We start from the raw sequence: 13,366 nt of genomic DNA on the forward strand, positions 1-13,366 counted from the left end.
GTACAGACAGGTCTGACAAGACCTGAGAATATGGGGCCAGTGGCGCAATGGATAACGCGTCTGACTACGGATCAGAAGATTGTAGGTTCGACTCCAACCTGGCTCGTGGCTGTGTGTTTTATTAGCGTGATGTTGTGAATGCATCTTTTTTATTCTGTCTTTATGAAGAGTATTAAAAGGCGCAGCATGTGAGGAATGGACTGATTTAAAATATTATATGAATGTGGGTGATTTTTAAAATTAACATTTGCAAAGATAACGTCTATCGATGTGAGTTTCTGAATCTATGTGGCTAGGTGTTAAAAAGGCATTTGTCATTAAACGAGAAATTGGACAAGTTTGCAGACAACCATGAGAAAAGAAGCCAGATCCACCAAGTCAAAATCAACGAATCTGTAGAAAACCATCCGACTAAACTGCTAATGTCCTGTTCTTTTGTGAATTTTAAGCCCAGGTTTGCCACAAAAGACACTTTACTCACGTACACGTCAGGCGCGTTGAGACTTCATTATTTGACCAATAATTTCATAATTTGGTGAAAATAAATCAACCTCCTTCGAGCCGGAGTCGAACCAGCGACCTAAGGCTTTCCACCACAAACCAACTACAGTCCTCCGCTCTACCAACTGAGCTATCGAAGGAACCCTGTAAGATCGTCTATCACTTCACTGCTACTACATACACCAGTAGCAATGTAGACTCAAACCTGCACCCAGTGCTTACAGAGCCACAGTTACTATACAGACAGGTCTGGCAAGAGCTAAAGATCTTGGGGCCAGTGGCGCAATGGATAACGCGTTTCCCTACGAATCAAAAGGTTGTAGGTTTGACTCCTGCCTGGCTCGTGGCTGTGTGTTTTATTAGCGTGACGTGTGAATGCATCTTTTTTATTCTGTCTTTCTAAATAGTACTTAAAGGCGCAACATGTGAGGAATGGCCTGATTTAAACGAAAATATGGTGAATGTGGGTGATTTTTTAAATTAATACTTGCAAAGATAACGTCTATCGATGTGAATTTCTGAATCTATGTGGCTAGGTGTTAAAAAGGCATTTGTCATTAAACGAGAAATTGGACAAGTTTGCAGACAACCATGAGAAAAGAAGCCAGATCCACCAAGTCAAAATCAACGAATCTGTAGAAAACCATCCGACTAAACTCCTAATGTTCTGTTCTTTTGTGAATTTTAAGCCCAGGTTTGCCACAAAAGACACTTTACTCACGTACACGTCAGGCGCGTTGAGACTTCATTATTTGACCAATAATTTCATAATTTGGTGAAAATAAATCAACCTCCTTCGCGCCAGAGTCGAAACAGCGACCTAAGGGTTTCCACCACAAACCAACTACAGCCCACCTTTCTACCAACTGAGCTTTCGAACGAACCCTGAACGATAGTCTATCACTTCACTACCACTACTACATACACTAGTAGCAATGTAGACTCAAACCTGCACCCAGCACTTACACAGCCACAGTTATTGTACAGACAGGTCTGACAAGACCTGAGGAATATGGGGCCAGTGGCGCAATGGATAACGCGTCTGACTACGGATCAGAAGATTGTAAGTTCGACTCCTGCATGGCTCGTGCATGTGTGTTTTATACGCGTGATGTTGTGAATGCATCGTTTTTTATTCTGTCTTTAAAAAGAGTATTAAAAGGCGCAACATGTGAGGAATGGCCTGATTTAAACGAAAATATGGTGAATGTAAGTGACACTTGCAAAGAAATCGTCTATCGATGTGAATTTCTGAATCTATGTGGCCATTTGTTAAAAAGGCATGGGTCATTACAAGAAATTAGATAAGCTTGCAGACAACCATGAGAAAAGAAGCCAGATCAACCAAGTCAAAATCAAAGAATCTGTAGAAAACCATCTGACAAAACTACTAATGTCCTGTTCTTTTTGTGAATTTTAAGCCCAGGTTTGCAACAAAAAACACTTTCCAAATGTGCACGTCAGGTGCGTTGAGACTTCATTGTTTGAACAACAAATTCATAATTTTGGTGAAAATAAATCATCCTCTTTCGAGCCGGAGTCAAACCAGCGACCTAAGGATTTCCACCTACGCATCAACTACAGTCCTCCGCTCTACCAACTAAGCTATCAAATTACCCCTGTAAGATAGTCTATCATATTATTGGTTCTTTCGGTAAAGTCACGTTGAAGGGAAACAATAACGTGACTTTACCGAAAGGACCAAGAATATGAATCACTGCAGTCACGAAAGCTTTAAATCAAAATTTATAGTCTTTCACTTCACTACTACTACATACACCAGTATCAATGTAGAGTCAAACCTGCACCCAGCGCTTACACAGCCACAGTTACTGTACAGACAGGTCTGACAAGACCTGAGGAATATGGGGCCAGTGGCGCAATGGATAACGCGTCTGACTACGGATCAGAAGATTGTAGGTTCGACTCCTGCCTGGCTCGTGGCTGTGTGTTTTATACGCGTGATGTTGTGAATGCATCTTTTTTATTGTCTTTATAAAGAGTATTTAAAGGCGCAACATGTGAGGAATGGCCTGATTTAAACGAAATATGGTGAATGTGGTTGATTTTTAAAATTAACATTTGCAAAGATAACGTCTATCGATGTGAATTTCTGAATCTATGTGGCTAGGTGTTAAAAAAGCATGGGTCATTAAACGAGAAATTGGACAAGTTTGCAGACAACCATGAGAAAAGAAGCCAGATCAACCAAGTAGAAATCAAAGAATCTGGAGAAAACCATCTGACTAAACTACTAATGTCCTGTTCTTTTTGTGAATTTTAAGCCCAGGTTTGCCACAAAAAACACTTTCCTCATGTGCACGTCAGGCACATTGAGGCTTCATTGTTTGAACAATAATTGCATAATTTGGTGAAAATAAAAAAACCTCCTTCGAGACGGAGTCGAACCAGCGACCTAAGGTTTCCACCACAAACCAACTACAGTCCTCCACTCTACCAACTGCTCTATCGACGGAACCCTGGAAGATCGTCTATCACTTCACTGCTACTACATACACCAGTAGCAATGTAGACTCAAACCTGCACCCAGCGCTTACACAGCCACAGTTATTGTAAAGACAGGTCTGACAAGAACTGAGGGATATGGGGGCAGTGGCGCAATGGATAACCTGTCTGACTACGGATCATAAGATTGTAGGTTCGACTCCTGCCTGGCTCGTGCATGTGTGTTTTATACGCGTGATGTTGTGAATGCATCTTGTTTTTATTCTGTCTTTAAAAAGAGTATTAAAAGGCGCAACATGTGAGGAATGGCCTGATTTAATCGAAAATATGGTGAATGTAAGTGACACTTGCAAAGAAATCGTCTATCGATGTGAATTTCTGAATCTATGTAGCCATTTGTTAAAAAGGCATGGGTCATTGCAAGAAATTAGATAAGCTTGCAGACAACCATGAGAAAAGAAGCCAGATCAACCAAGTCAAAATCAAAGAATCTGTAGAAAACCATCTGACAAAACTACTAATGTCCTGTTCTTTTTGTGAATTTTAAGCCCACGTTTGGCCCAAAAGACACTTTCCAAATGTGCACGTCAGGCGCGTTGAGACTTCATTGTTTGAACAATAAATTCATAATTTTGGTGAAAATAAATCAACCTCTTTCGAGCCGGAGTCAAACCAGCGACCTGAGGATTTCCACCTACGCATCAACTACAGTCCTCCGCTCTACCAACTGAGCTATCGAAGGAACCCCGTACGATAGTCTATCACATTATTGGCTCTTTCGGTAAAGTCACGTTAAAGGGAAACAATAACGTGACTTTACCGAAAGGACCAAGAATATGAATTACTGCAGTCACGAAAGCTTTAATTCAAAATTTATAGTCTATCACTTCACTACTACTACATACACCAGTAGCAATGTAGAGTCAAACCTGCACCCAGCGCTTACACAGCCACAGTTACTGTACAGACAGGTCTGACAAGACCTGAGAATATGGGGCCAGTGGCGCAATGGATAACGCGTCTGACTACGGATCAGAAGATTGTAGGTTCGACTCCTACCTGGCTCGTGGCTGTGTGTTTTATTAGCGTGATGTTGTGAATGCATCTTTTTTATTCTGTCTTTATGAAGAGTATTAAAAGGCGCAGCATGTGAGGAATGGACTGATTTAAAATATTATATGAATGTGGGTGATTTTTAAAATTAACATTTGCAAAGATAACGTCTATCGATGTGAGTTTCTGAATCTATGTGGCCATTTGTTAAAAAGGCATGGGTCATTACAAGAAATTAGATAAGCTTGCAGACAACCATGAGAAAAGAAGCCAGATCAACCAAGTCAAAATCAAAGAATCTGTAGAAAACCATCTGACAAAACTACTAATGTCCTCTTCTTTGGTTCTTTCGGTAAAGTCACGTAGAATGAGAATAAAATAATAAATTGATAAAATAAAATAACACAATAATATTCTCACGACGTTTCGGCCACAACACAAGCGGCCTTCATCAGGTGAAGGGAGCGAGACTGTCTGGTAGGACAGCGCTGGAGTGAGAGAGCCACGTTCAGATCACGGCTTTTAAGCTGTGTGAGAGGAACAAAGAGCCTTGACGAAGGAATTAGCATAAAATGTAGCATTGAAAAGGCTGAATGATTAGCTTGTGACTGGTCACAGAAATAGCTATGTTAAAAGTTAAAGCATACACATCCGCAGAGGCACCCATTGTTAAAAGGAATTAGCATAGAATTTAGCATTGAAATATCTAAATTAAGGCATTCGCTTGTAACTGCTACAGAAATAGTTACGTTGAAGTCAGAGCATACACATTCACCGAGGCACTTAGTACAAATCAAAACAGGAGAATTTAGCATTGAAATAACTAGGCGAATTTAGCATTGAAATAACTGGGTGATTTGCTGGTGACTGGTCACAGAAATGACTACAAATCTGAGCTATTCACAGTACTATATAGTGAACCAATAAAAACTAAAATATAAATTACCTTCATGTTATCAATAAACTCTATATTCTCCAATCAGCTAAGCTACCAACCATAAGTCGTTATATATCACAATGCTATATGGCGAAAAAATGGGTGGATTCTTACCCTCAAATTTCCGTACCACGGATAGCTACGGGCCCCGTTCAGACGGACGAGTTCGTCCATGGTCGGAACAGAGGAGGGGGAGAGAGACAGCTGCGAAGCCCTAGTATACTCCATGTTGTAAACCATACCATTAACCGTGGTGTGAGAGGTATTAAGAGGCAATGCTGGCGAAAGAGCTGCGGTCTGAAGGTCATCGTAAAATTACAATTAATTAAGAACATAAATGATTTAACACATCTTTCCAGTGGTTACTAAGCCTGAATCCATCTTCTCGGTTGAAATTGTCTCTGTGCTTGTATATGTGAATGGCCTCATGAACGAATCTCTCATGGTAGCCAGTTGGTTTGCAAAGAACCTCCGTCTTGGAGAAGTCAATGTCATGTGAGCCCACTGAATTGTAACAGTGATCTGCCACGGCAGAGGAGTTCGTCTTACCGTGTTTCAAGTCTGCTTTATGTTCGCGGATGCGTCCGAGATATGTCTTTTGGTTTCTCCAATGTAGCTACTACCACAGAGGCACTTTAGTTTGTAAACGCCCGGGTACTGTATGTCTGGAAGAGCATCTTTTACAGATGGAACTAAATCACGGATTTTGTGTACTGTGTTGAATCGGACCTGGATCTTGTGTTTATTCAGGATTTTGGAGATCTTTTTAGTGACCCCTGCAATGTAGGGTAAGGTGATGGTTTTGAGTGGCTCCACAAGAGGATCCTTCTTCATGACTGGAGTGATGGCTTTGCGGATTGTGTAGTCGGAGTAGCCATTAGCCCTGAGAGCCTGGTGTACGTGCTTGAGTTCACTGGTAATGTGTTCCTGGTCGGAAATGCATTGGGCTCTATGGTATAGAGTCTTGATGAGGCAGTTCTTCTGGGATGGATGGTGGTGGGAATCCGGTTTCAAGTAAGCATCTGTATGGGTAGCTTTCCTGTAGACAGAGTGGCTCATTGAACCATCATGTCTCCTTTTAATTAAGACATCCAGAAAGGGTAATGTCCTGTTCTTTTTGTGAATTTTAAGCCCACGTTTGCCACAAAAAACACTTTCCTCATGTGCACGTCAGGCGCGTTGAGACTTCATTGTTTGAACAACAAATTCATAATTTTGGTGAAAATAAATCAACCTCTTTCGAGCCGGAGTCAAACCAGCGACCTGAGGATTTCCACCTACGCATCAACTACAGTCCTCCGCTCTACCAACTAAGCTATCGAAGGAACCCCGTAAGATAGTCTATCACATTATTGGTTCTTTCGGTAAAGTCACGTTGAAGGGAAACAATAACGTGACTTTACCGAAAGGACCAAGAATATGAATCACTGCAGTCACGAAAGCTTTAAATCAAAATTTATAGTCTTTCACTTCACTACTACTACATACACCAGTATCAATGTAGAGTCAAACCTGCACCCAGCGCTTACACAGCCACAGTTACTGTACAGACAGGTCTGACAAGACCTGAGGAATATGGGGCCAGTGGCGCAATGGATAACGCGTCTGACTACGGATCAGAAGATTGTAGGTTCGACTCCTGCCTGGCTCGTGGCTGTGTGTTTTATACGCGTGATGTTGTGAATGCATCTTTTTTATTCTGTCTTTATAAAGAGTATTTAAAGGCGCAACATGTGAGGAATGGCCTGATTTAAAAGACTATATGGTGAATGTGGGTGATTTTTTTAATTAACATTTGCAAAGATAACGTCTATCGATGTGAATTTCTGAATCTATGTGGCTATGTGTTAAAAAGGCATTGGTCATTAAACGAGAAATTGGACAAGTTTGCAGACAACCATGAGAAAAGAAGCCAGATCAACCAAGTAGAAATCAAAGAATCTGTAGAAAACTATCTGACAAAACTACAAATGTCCTGTTATTTTTCTGAATTCTAAGCCCAGGTTTGCCACAAAAAACCCTTTCCACATGTGCACGTCAGGCACATTGAGGCTTCATTGTTTGAAAAATAATTGCATAATTTGGTGAAAATAAATAAACCTCCTTCGAGCCGGAGTCGAACCAGCGACCTAAGGATTACCACCACCCAACTACAGTCCTCCGCTCTACCATCTGAGCTATCGAAGGAACACGGAAAGATCGTATATCACTTCACTGCTACTACATACACCAGTAGCAATGTAGACTCAAACCTGCACCCAGTGCTTACAGAGCCACAGTTACTATACAGACAGGTCTGGCAAGAGCTAAAGAACTTGGGGCCAGTGGCGCAATGGATAACGCGTTTCACTACGGATCAGAAGATTGTAGGTTCGACTCCTGCCTGGCTCGTGACTGTGTGTTTTATTAGCGTGACGTGTGAATGCATCTTTTTTATTCTGTCTTTCTAAATAGTACTTAAAGGCGCAACATGTGAGGAATGGCCTGATTTAAACGAAAATATGGTGAATGTGGGTGATTTTTTAAATTAACACTTGCAAAGATAACGTCTATCGATGTGAATTTCTGAATCTATGTGGCTAGGTGTTAAAAAGGCATGGGTCATTAAATGAGAAATTGGACAAGTTTGCAGACAACCATGAGAAAATAAGCCAGATCCACCAAGTCAAAATCAAAGAATCTGTCGAAAACCATCTGACTAAACTACTAATGTCCTGTTCTTTTTGTGAATTTTAAGCCCACGTTTGGCCCAAAAGACACTTTCCAAATGTGCACGTCAGGCGCGTTGAGACTTCATTGTATGAATAATGTCATAATTTGGCATAAAATTGGTGAAGCATAAACCAACCTCCTTCGAGCCAGAGTCAAACCAGCAACCTAAGGATTTCAACCACAACCAACTACAGTCCTCCGCTCTACCAGTCCTCCGCTCTACCAACTGAGCCATCACTTCACTGCTAGTACATGTAATGAGCGACTTCCACGACACGTCGTGGAGAGGGCACTCTAATTTATTCCACGAACGGCCAGGCACAGGCCAACGTTGTCGGCGTCCTCTCCAGGTACACACTTAGATGTTACGTTCTACAGACTACACACACGGTTGACCACACGGCTGGTTCTGCCTGTCCGCTTCCGGTCTCGCTGCTGGCTGACGGCGTGCCAGGGAGGGCGGTGAAGCTTTGCCAGAGATCCGCCACGTGGCCGAACGAAGGAGAGAGATGACGGCAAGCAGCGACGCAGTCCGGACCCAAAACTTCACACGCCTCCGATTACATTCTCGCCGGCGCGGCTACGCTCCGCTTCTGGCATCGCCCTCTTGTGGAACTTTCTAGCCGGTTCTCGGAGTTTCTCGGCCGGTCCTACCCTTTACCGTATTCATTCCCCTTTGAGGATTGGATAATGGTTTTAATGGTGCCTGTACCCATGCTACCCTTTACCAAACAGTAGATGTCAATATCTCATGACACATACACCAGTAGCAATTCAGATTCAAACCTGCACCCAGTGCTTACACAGCCACAGTTACTGTACAGACAAGTCTGACAAGAGCTGCGGCATTGGGGGCCAGTGACGCCATGGATGACGCGTCTGACTATGGTTCAGAAGAATGAAGGTTCGACTGCTGCCTGGCGCGTGGTTGTGTGTTTTATTAGCGTGACGTGTGAATGCTTTCTTTTTTATTATGTCTTTCTCAAGAGTATTTCAAGGCGCAACATGTGAGGAATGGCCTGATTTAACGAAAATATGGTGAATGTGGGTGATTTTTTTAATTAACACTTGCAAAGAAAACGTCTATCGATGTGCATTTCTGAATCTCTTTGGCCATTTGTTAAAAAGGCATGGGTCATTAAACAAGAAATTGCAAAAGTTTGCAGACCACCATGAGAAAAGAAGCCAGATCCACAAGCCAAAATCAAAGAATCTGTAGAAAACCATCCGACTAAACTCCTAATGTCCTGTTCTTTTGTGAATTTTAAGCCCAGGTTTGCCACAAAAGACACTTTACTCACGTACACGTCAGGCGCGTTGAGACTTCATTATTTGACCAATAATTTCATAATTTGGTGAAAATAAATCAACCTCCTTCGCGCCAGAGTCGAAACAGCGACCTAAGGGTTTCCACCACAAACCAACTACAGCCCACCTCTCTACCAACTGAGCTATCGAAAGAACCCTGAACGATAGTCTATCACTTCACTACTACTACATACACCAGTAGCAATGTAGACTCAAACCTGCACCCAGCGCTTACACAGCCACAGTTACTATACAGACAGGTCTGACAGGAGGTGAGGTATATGGGGCTAGTGGCGCAAGGGATAACGCGTCTGACTACGGATGAGAAGATTGTAGGTTCGACTCCTGCCTGGCTCGTGGTTGTGTGTTTTATACGCGTGATGTTGTGAATGCATCTTTTTTTATTCTGTCTTTAAAAAGAGTATTAAAAGGCGCAACATGTGAGGAATGGCCTGATTTAAAATATTATACGGTGAATGTGCGTGATCTTTTTTAATTAACATTTGCAAAGATAACGTCTATCGATGTGAATTTCTGAATCTATGTGGCTCTGTGTTAAAAAGGCATGCGTCATTAAACGAGAAATTGGACAAGTTTGCAGACAACCATGAGAAAAGAAGCCAGATCAACCAAGTAAAAATCAAAGAATCTGTAGAAAACTATCTGACAAAACTACTAATGTCCTGTTCTTTTTGTGAATTTTAAGCCCAGGTTTGCCACAAAAAACACTTCCTTATGTGCACGTCAGGCACGTTGAGGCTTCATTGTTTGAACAACAAATTCATAATTTTGGTGAAAATGAATCAACCTCTTTCGAGCCAGAGTCAAACCAGCGACCTAAGGATTTCCACTTACGCATCAACTACAGTCCTCCGCTCTACCAACTAAGCTATCAAAGGACCCCTGTGAGATAGTCTATCATATTATTGGTTCTTTCGGTAAAGTCACGTTGAAGGGAAACAATAACGTGACTTTACCGAAAGGACCAAGAATATGAATCACTGCAGTCACGAAAGCTTTAAATCAAAATTTATAGACTATCACTTCACTACTACTATATACACCAGTAGCAATGTAGAGTCAAACCTGCACCCAGCGCTTACACAGCCACGGTTACTGTACAGACAGGTCTGAAAAGACCTGAGGAATATGGGGCCAGTGGCGCAATGGATAACGCGTCTGACTACGGATCAGAAGATTGTAGGTTCGACTCCTGCCTGGCTCGTGGCTGTGTGTTTTATACGCGTGATGTTGTGAATGCATCTTTTTTATTCTGTCTTTATAAAGAGTATTTAAAGGCGCAACATGTGAGGAATGGCCTGATTTAAAAGATTATATGGTGAATGTGGGTGATTTTTTTAATTAACATTTGCAAAGATAACGTCTATCGATGTGAATTTCTGAATCTATGTGGCTATGTGTTAAAAAGGCATTTGTCATTAAACGAGAAATTGGACAAGTTTGCAGACAACCATGTGAAAAGAAGCCAGATCCACCAAGTCAAAATCAACGAATCTGTAGAAAACCATCCGACTAAACTCCTAATGCCCTGTTCTTTTGTGAATTTTAAGCCCAGGTTTGCCACAAAAAACACTTTACTCACGTACACGTCAGGCGCGTTGAGACTTCATTATTTGACCAATAATTTCATAATTTGGTGAAAATGAAATCAACCTCCTTCGAGCCGGAGTCGAACCAGCGACCTAAGGATTTCCACCACAAACCAACTACAGTCCTCCGCTCTACCAACTGAGCTATCGAAGGAACCCTGTAAGGTCGTATATCACTTCACTGCTACTACATACACCAGTAGCAATGTAGACTCAAACCTGCACCCAGTGCTTACAGAGCCACAGTTACTATACAGACAGGTCTGGCAAGCACAAAAGAACTTGGGGCCAGTGGCGCAATGGATAACGCGTTTGACTACGGATTAGAAGATTGTAGGATCGACTCCTGCCTGGCTCGTGGCTGTGTGTTTTATTAGCGTGACGTGTGAATGCATCTTTTTTATTCTGTCTTTCTAAATAGTACTTAAAGGCGCAACATGTGAGGAATGGCCTGATTTAAACGAAAATATGGTGAATGTGGGTGATTTTTTTAATTAACACTTGCAAAGATAACGTCTATCGATGTGAATTTCTGAATCTATGTGGCTAGGTGTTAAAAAGGCATTTGTCATTAAACGAGAAATTGGACAAGTTTGCAGACAACCATGAGAAAAGAAGCCAGATCCACCAAGTCAAAATCAACGAATCTGTAGAAAACCATCCGACTAAACTCCTAATGTCCTGTTCTTTTGTGAATTTTAAGCCCAGGTTTGCCACAAAAGACACTTTACTCACGTACACGTCAGGCGCGTTGAGACTTCATTATTTGACCAATAATTTCATAATTTGGTGAAAATAAATCAACCTCCTTCGCGCCAGAGTCGAAACAGCGACCTAAGGGTTTCCACCACAAACCAACTACAGCCCACCTCTCTACCAACTGAGCTATCGAACGAACCCTGAACGATAGTCTATCACTTCACTACCACTACTACATACACTAGTAGCAATGTAGACTCAAACCTGCACCCAGCACTTACACAGCCACAGTTATTGTACAGACAGGTCTGACAAGACCTGAGGAATATGGGGCCAGTGGCGCAATGGATAACGCGTCTGACTACGGATCAGAAGATTGTAAGGTCGACTCTTGCCTGGCTCGTGCATGTGTGTTTTATACGCGTGATGTTGTGAATGCATCGTTTTTATTCTGTCTTTAAAAAGAGTATTGAAAGGCGCAACATGTGAGGAATGGCCTGATTTAAACGAAAATATGGTGAATGTAAGTGACACTTGCAAAGAAATCGTCTATCGATGTGAATTTCTGAATCTATGTGGCCATTTGGTAAAAAGGCATGGGTTATTACAAGAAATTAGATAAGCTTGCAGACAACCATGAGAAAAGAAGCCAGATCAACCAAGTCAAATTCAAGAATCTGTAGAAAACCATCTGACAAAACTACTAATGTCCTGTTCTTTTTGTGAATTTTAAGCCCAGGTTTGCCACAAAAGACACTTTCCAAATGTGCACGTCAGGCGCGTTGAGACTTCATTGTTTGAGCAACAAATTCATAATTTTGGTGAAAATAAATCAACCTCTTTCGAGCCGGAGTCAAACCAGCGACCTAAGGATTTCCACCTACGCATCAACTACAGTCCTCCGCTCTACCAACTAAGCTATCAAATGACCCCTGTACGATAGTCTATCATATTATTGGTTCTTTCGGAAAAGTCACGTTGAAGGGAAACAATAACGTGACTTTACCGAAAGGACCAAGAATATGAATCACTGCAGTCACGAAAGCTTTAAATCAAAATTTATAGTCTATCACTTCACTACTACTATATACACCAGTAGCAATGTAGAGTCAAACCTGCGCCCAGCGCTTACACAGCCACAGTTACCGTACAGACAGGTCTGACAAGAGCTGGGGTATATGGGGCCAGTGGCGCAATAGATAACGCGTCTGACTACGGATCAGAAGATTGTAGGTTCGACTCCTGCCTGGCTCGTGGCTGTGTGTTTTATACGGGTGATGTTGTGAATGCATCTTTTTTATTCTGTCTTTATAAAGAGTATTTAAAGGCGCAACATGTGAGGAATGGCCTGATTTAAAATATTATATGGTGAATGTGGGTGACTTTTTTTATTAACATTTGCAAAGATAACGTCTATCGACGTGAATTTCTGAATCTATGTGACTATGTGTTAAAAATGCATGGGTCATTAAACGCGAAATTGGACAAGTTTGCAGACAACCATGAGAAAAGAAGCCAGATCAACCAAGTAAAAATCAAAGAATCTGTAGAAAACTATCTGACAAAACTACAAATGTCCTGTTCTTTTTTGTGAATTTTAAGCGCAGGTTTGCCACAAAAAACACTTTCCTCATGAGCACGTCAGGCACATTGAGGCTTCATTGTTTGAAAAATAATTGCATTATTTGGTGAAAATAAATAAACCTCCTTCGAGCCGGAGCCGAACAAGCGACCTAAGGATTTCCACCACAATCCAACTACAGTCCTCCACTCTACCAACTGAGCTATCGAAGGAACCCTGGAAGATCGTATATCACTTCACTGCTACTACATACACCAGTAGCAATGTAGAATCAAACCTGCACCCAGCGCTTACAGAGCCACAGTTATTGTACAGACAGGTCTGACAACAGCTAAGGAACATGGGGAGTGTGGTGAAATGGATAACGCGTCTGACTACGGATCAGAAGATTGTAGGTTCGACTCCTGCCTGGCTCGTGGCTGTGTGTTTGATTAGCGTGACGTGTGAATGCATCTTTTTATTCCGTCTTTCTCAAGAGTATTTCAAGGCGCAACATGT

General features: G+C 41.8%; 11 non-coding genes across 11 annotated transcripts; 6 read left to right on the top strand and 5 right to left on the bottom strand.

Annotated features, from left to right (window-relative positions):
- The first annotated feature begins 33 nt into the window (after window positions 1-33).
- TRNAR-ACG (transfer RNA arginine (anticodon ACG)) lies at window positions 34-106 on the top strand. Its single transcript has one exon. It is a non-coding gene; the product is annotated as a tRNA-Arg (tRNA).
- Window positions 107-552: 446 nt separating this feature from the next.
- On the bottom strand, window positions 553-641 carry TRNAY-GUA (transfer RNA tyrosine (anticodon GUA)). Its single transcript is given in 2 exon segments — window positions 553-588; window positions 605-641. It is a non-coding gene; the product is annotated as a tRNA-Tyr (tRNA).
- A 1,728-nt stretch (window positions 642-2,369) lies between these two features.
- On the top strand, window positions 2,370-2,442 carry TRNAR-ACG (transfer RNA arginine (anticodon ACG)). The gene has a single exon. It is a non-coding gene; the product is annotated as a tRNA-Arg (tRNA).
- A 1,177-nt stretch (window positions 2,443-3,619) lies between these two features.
- On the bottom strand, window positions 3,620-3,709 carry TRNAY-GUA (transfer RNA tyrosine (anticodon GUA)). Its single transcript is given in 2 exon segments — window positions 3,620-3,655; window positions 3,673-3,709. It is a non-coding gene; the product is annotated as a tRNA-Tyr (tRNA).
- A 252-nt stretch (window positions 3,710-3,961) lies between these two features.
- Window positions 3,962-4,034, top strand: TRNAR-ACG (transfer RNA arginine (anticodon ACG)). The gene has a single exon. It is a non-coding gene; the product is annotated as a tRNA-Arg (tRNA).
- Window positions 4,035-6,192: 2,158 nt separating this feature from the next.
- Window positions 6,193-6,282, bottom strand: TRNAY-GUA (transfer RNA tyrosine (anticodon GUA)). Its single transcript is given in 2 exon segments — window positions 6,193-6,228; window positions 6,246-6,282. It is a non-coding gene; the product is annotated as a tRNA-Tyr (tRNA).
- Window positions 6,283-6,535: 253 nt separating this feature from the next.
- On the top strand, window positions 6,536-6,608 carry TRNAR-ACG (transfer RNA arginine (anticodon ACG)). The gene has a single exon. It is a non-coding gene; the product is annotated as a tRNA-Arg (tRNA).
- A 450-nt stretch (window positions 6,609-7,058) lies between these two features.
- TRNAY-GUA (transfer RNA tyrosine (anticodon GUA)) lies at window positions 7,059-7,144 on the bottom strand. The gene is given in 2 exon segments: window positions 7,059-7,094; window positions 7,108-7,144. It is a non-coding gene; the product is annotated as a tRNA-Tyr (tRNA).
- Window positions 7,145-10,129: 2,985 nt separating this feature from the next.
- Window positions 10,130-10,202, top strand: TRNAR-ACG (transfer RNA arginine (anticodon ACG)). The gene has a single exon. It is a non-coding gene; the product is annotated as a tRNA-Arg (tRNA).
- A 450-nt stretch (window positions 10,203-10,652) lies between these two features.
- TRNAY-GUA (transfer RNA tyrosine (anticodon GUA)) lies at window positions 10,653-10,741 on the bottom strand. Its single transcript is given in 2 exon segments — window positions 10,653-10,688; window positions 10,705-10,741. It is a non-coding gene; the product is annotated as a tRNA-Tyr (tRNA).
- A 1,726-nt stretch (window positions 10,742-12,467) lies between these two features.
- On the top strand, window positions 12,468-12,540 carry TRNAR-ACG (transfer RNA arginine (anticodon ACG)). The gene has a single exon. It is a non-coding gene; the product is annotated as a tRNA-Arg (tRNA).
- The last annotated feature ends 826 nt before the right edge of the window (window positions 12,541-13,366 follow it).

This window comes from Petromyzon marinus, chromosome 52 (assembly GCF_048934315.1).
Source record: "Petromyzon marinus isolate PM22_M1 ecotype Great Lakes invasive population chromosome 52, UKy_Petmar_22M1.pri1.0, whole genome shotgun sequence".
NCBI classification, from domain to species: Eukaryota; Metazoa; Chordata; class Hyperoartia; order Petromyzontiformes; family Petromyzontidae; genus Petromyzon; species Petromyzon marinus.